The following is a 5,718-nucleotide window of genomic DNA, read 5'->3' on the forward strand; positions in this document are numbered from 1 at the left end:
CGCAAAAGACCCATGGAGATTCCGAGTACGAATATACACCCTCAACAGCCAGTACTAAATGGACTGGGTGGTCAGGCTAGGAGATGTGGTTGATAGCGGGTCATCGCAACCTAAAGTGGTGAATCGATGTTCATGATGTCAATTACTGGAAATTTTGGTCCAATTATTTACAGAGCGCCGCCATATAGCTGGAATATTGCTGAGAGTGGCGTTTAACAATAAATAAAGAAACAAAAACAACCATGTCTGAAACACAAGAACTGAGCTATTGTATGGGTCAGTTTCATCGCGTCAGAACAGTGTTGCGACGTCATTGTTGGACTGTTCACTCTGGACATTTTTATCGTTTTGTGGCTATATCTGAGTGATATGTTTCATTAACAAAAAAAATTATCTTTCTCTCCGTTTCATCATTTCTGAGTTTAGGTACTCTTTCAAAACTGCATGATGTACCCCAATCGCAATAGATCTAAGGGAAAACGACTTCCCAAATTAAGATACATTCAAAGGGATTGGGAACTATATTAGAAAAAATATTTATGAAATGCATCGAAATTTGACAATGATATAAAAACTAAATGTTCTATAATTCAATTACTCATTAGCTTCATGTCAACCCTCTATTTCTGTATCAACCTGAATACTGCTTTATTGTTTGTTTTGCTCGTTTGTTGTTAAACGCCGCCCTCACCAATATTCCAGCTTTTTGGCGGTGGTTTGTAAATAAGCGAGTCTGGACCAGACAATCCAGTGATTAACATCATGAACATCGATCCACGCAATTGGGATAGGATGACATACATCAACCAAGTCAGAATACTGCTCTAAGCACCACTACATAATACCGAGTAAACAATTAGTTGATCTGATTGCTATTTAGCATTAATTGCAATTATCGTTAATTAGATCAACAACTAAAGATTAGCAGTCACGTGGAACAACGCCTCGACGATACGTCCGACTTAGCAGACATTTGGGGGCATCTCAAAACACCGCGGGTTACATTATTGAGCGAATTGGTAATACGCCATAAATCATCGCCGATGCACACACGACTTTGATGGACTGAGACCATCCCATGCAAATTACAAAAATTGAATTTCAAATAGCAAACCATTCCAACTATATATAGATCCATTAAGCTCTTACGTAATGGGGCGGTGGGGTAGCCTAGTGGTTAAAGCATTCACTCGTCACACTGAAGACCCGGGTTCGATTCCCTACATTTGTACAATGTGTGAAGCCCAATTTCTGGTGTCCCCCGCCGTGATATTGCTAGAATATTGCTAAAAGCGGCGTAAAACAATACTCCCTCACATCAGTAACGATGTGAGATAAGGTTGTGGGGCGGTGCTGTGGTCAAATCATTCGCCTGTCACATTGACGAGCAGGTTCGACTCCCCATGAGTGTAATTTGGGAAGCACATTCCGTCTGACCCCGCCGTCATATATCTGTAATATGACTCAAAACAGATTAAAACCAGTTTTACGCCAGAAAATCGACATTATCAACACTTAAAATTCACTGTTTGATTTGGGGCGGTGGGGTTTCCGACATGGGTACAATGTATGAAGCCCATCTTTGGTGTCCCCCGCCGTGATATCGCTGGAATATTGCTAAAACGGCGTAAAACCATACTCACTCAGTCACTCACCATTTGATTTATAACCAAGTAATCGATAATTACCACATATATATGATAAAGTCCAGCATATGTGGAATTTTTAAGGTGATGATTGAAAAGAAGGCCACTGCTCTCTGAAAATGATGAATATGTGCCCTTGTTAAACCTAACGTTTTTACTAATATGATATATATAGATATAGATATATATATGTCTTTTTTTAACCTTATCCAGATCATGACGTTATAATTTGCCTTTATGTCTAAGTGTCTCGTAGGTCATACCTGGTCGGATGTTATATTGTATTGTTTGTGTACGTGTTTTAGTATGAAGTGTATATAACATGTGACACTAAATAAACATTATTCTCTCTCTATATATAATGCCACTACTCTCAGAGAATGACGAATTTACTATAGTTATAAACACAGCTGCTGTCTACCAAAATAATGCCATTACTCACTGACGATGACGACTATACCCTAGTTAGACACATGATTCATTGTAATTATTTGTTACTGTGTTTTAAGTGACGACTGGGGGGTCACAGATGTAAAGTTGTTACAGAATGCATGGAACTCGTCACGCAACACATGTTTGTGTTGACATACCACATCTGTCTGTACACAGATAACCAAGACGGAAGTACACTCGGATAAACTAGTGTTAACTGCTGCTCCAATGTACGACTGTTTACATTACAGCTACTATTAATAATACAACAATGGCCCCTGCCAGTTAGCGACCAGCCTACCGGTACTGGCAAACCGACATAGGAAAAACTGCGCAGAACTCACTTTGCTGTCGTTATCCGTACAGTCCATTCTGAAGACATGGGTAGATCAAGTTATTGGCGCAAGGTATTCTATGCACCGAAGTACTATCAATACAACCCTGTGCACACCATGCTCTAGATAGACTAGTCTACTCATGACCAGCTATTGAGGTCAAGTGGCGGGTCGAGGTTATCCGTCGCGTAGTATAATGTTGTACCGACTACAATACTATACACCGTTATAGGTTTTACTACGCTACTACGATACTTGATAGTAGTGTCCCATTGTTACATACGTGCTTATATAGTGTTATGCTAAGAATAAGCGACGAGTAAATAGGTCAAGGCTCGATTATTTTATATATTACCCACATTCCTTTTTCTAAGAAATGTACAATTTTATTTTTTCCAAATGTAAGTGGATTCAATCTGTTGTTGGGACAGCGTCACAAAAAGTCGTCTGTGACGTCATGAACAATAGATGACACGACCTCACATTGCCAAGGGCCGATTCGCAACCAATGAAAACAAATGAACTATTGACGTGGACTAGCCAAATATAAGGAAACGTGAAAAAACCCATTTCAGTTATGTTCTTGTAGCTATGGGTAATATTTAATTTTGGGAAGCCTGTGCTATATGAGGTAGTTGTGCTAGGTATATGTAGTGTTGCATTCTATACTCACTGATAAACACGTAGTGTGCTATGTTAATACTCATGTGCTATATGTGTGTTGTTGTATTTAATCTTAATACCCATGTGTAATGATGTATTCGATATATTCGATATATTCAATATTAATGCCGCTGTACTTTATGTGTAATGATATATTCAATATCAATATCCTTTTGATATACACGAGTGATGCTATACTCAATAAACGTATAGTCCTAAATTTGATATTAACCATATGTTTCAAACGCATACTATACTTAAGGACAAAAAGGAACCTTTTTTATTATACTTTTATTATACTTTTCCAGCATAAAATATTTCAACCTCGTAGTTTCATAGCCCTAAGAAATAAAAAAATGAAACTTAAACTGATTTGTCGATCGATTAATATTTATCATGTTTACAGTTAATTCAATTTTTATAAGGTCCCTGAGAATATGACGTCATTGGTGCCATTTGATAAAATACTGACGTCATTAGGCGTTATTGGAATTTATGGGGGCTTATATGAATATACATTATCCTACTGTTACTACCATATTCCTACTTAGACTAACATTTAGTCTCTGAAATCTTATATTACACAATATCCTTCTTGACTCTAAAAATAATTTTTAAAAAACTTATGTGGAATAGAGCTAGTTTGAGCTGGATAGACTTGCTTTTGTATGCATTTCTAGATTTTTTGATTTTTTTTTTCAGAAAATAAATATATTCCACGGTCATGGTGCATGACTAATTCCAACACTAAACGACCGGTTAAAAGAAAGTATATTCCCATGTTTGGTGGTGGATACAAATAAACAAACAAAACATGGTTATTCGACGGTGATGTATTCGATACAGGTTTCATAGTTGTGTTTTGCACCTTAAGTTTGCAGTGTTTCGACGACTGTTTTTAGCCTAGTAACGTTTTGATAACATTTGTAATTTTTTGGTCAAATCCAATTTTCAAGTGTATACCAGCTTTACCCCGGCTGTTTACTTCTCACTGTACCGTAATACTACCGCTAGCATAACACTACGGTTCTCATATGACGGAATGTCCACCATGTTACAACACTCGGAGACCTCTATTTTCAGACACCCCACAGTTAATGACCTGGCTGTAGTAGTGTGACGATTAGCGTCGATGGCGAAGGTCAATGTCCTTCCCAATTGTTTCAGTCTTGAAAGCGTCCCGTGAAGATTCCGGGGTAGAATAGGTCTTCAGCAACCCATGCTTGCCGTAGAAGGCGACTATGCTTGTCGTAAGAGGCGACTAACGGGATGTTGTGGTCAGGTTCGCTGACTTGGTTGATGCATGTCATCGATCCAAATTGCGTGGATCGATGCTCATGATAGCAATCACTTGATTGTCTGGTCCAGACTCGATTATTTACAGACCGCCGTCATATAGCTGGAATATTGCTGAGTGCGGCGTTAAACAACAAATCAACAAATCAACAGTCTTGAAAGCGGGCATCCGCCTAGCGGGAACATATAAACGGTACAATACAAAGATCTTATATAGACTCCCTAAGAGACATAACGAATGAAGGCGACTACAGAGTGAGTGAGTGAGTGAGGAACTGTTGTAAAACCCCGAATTCAAGCATTAGTCCAGCTGGATCACAGCGGAATGGACACAACAAACCAGTGACTGACAGCATGAGCAAGGAATCGCGTCAACGGGGCACGATGACACATGGTCATCCAGTACTTGTACTTCTTATCCAATGCCTATGCTACAGTGGGGTCAGTTCTTGATATATGCCTACGTCACCATAGCCTATAGATCTGTTTCGCTGATGTTCCAGTTCTACATAAACAATGAGCATACACAGGCATAAACTATGTTAACGAATTACACAACCCGTATCGAATTAAAAATAATAATCGCTGCTTTAAAACAAACACCATTGTATAAATGTTCTGTTTGCATCTTAGGATGAGGAATCTACCCCACAGTATAAGAATAACTTCATACTTTGTCAAATACATGTTATTCCAGCATCCCTTGACAAAACCCATAGGATGTTTGCATTCAGTCTACGTTGTAAACACATTGTCTTTATCTAATATTTATATGCCACAACTGATGGTAAATAATGCCCGCGTAGACTTCTGCGACCCGTCTATGATGCCACCCCAACGCATGGCATCTATGGTTGGCGGGGAAATACCGCTAATCGCGCCTACGTCACAGAATTTATTTTGGTGCACGCGAACGTGTGTTCGGTCGATATCCGAGTCAAAGTGTCCGAAATGTGACTGGCTTTTACCGAGTCGGCGTGCCGGCTGCTTGGCGGGTCAGTGTAAGCCACACAGTCCTGAATATCATCCGTGACGTCATAGCCTGACGTCAACGGGTTATTTTGATAACGGGTCACCCTTCAACAGTTATTATTGTATAGAAATGTCTTTGGTGGGACTATATAAAGAGGTTTGTAAGCAATTGTAGTGGCACACACTTGGTATTGTGGGCAGGTTATTTCAGGTGTTTTCGCCACTGTTTCAGCATCTAGCATGGGTTTTTAATACGCTGTTGCTCACCTACATGTGATGTGTTGTTTCAAATTGCTTGCTTGCAATAAACACCGATTGTGCTGTTACGTCAACTACTCCATCGACAGCTGGGTCACCGGCCACTGTGATGTGGT

The sequence above is a fragment of the Haliotis cracherodii genome, unplaced genomic scaffold (genome assembly GCF_022045235.1).
Source record: "Haliotis cracherodii isolate W230 unplaced genomic scaffold, xgHalCrac1.p SCAF_6, whole genome shotgun sequence".
Lineage (NCBI taxonomy): Eukaryota > Metazoa > Mollusca > Gastropoda > Lepetellida > Haliotidae > Haliotis > Haliotis cracherodii.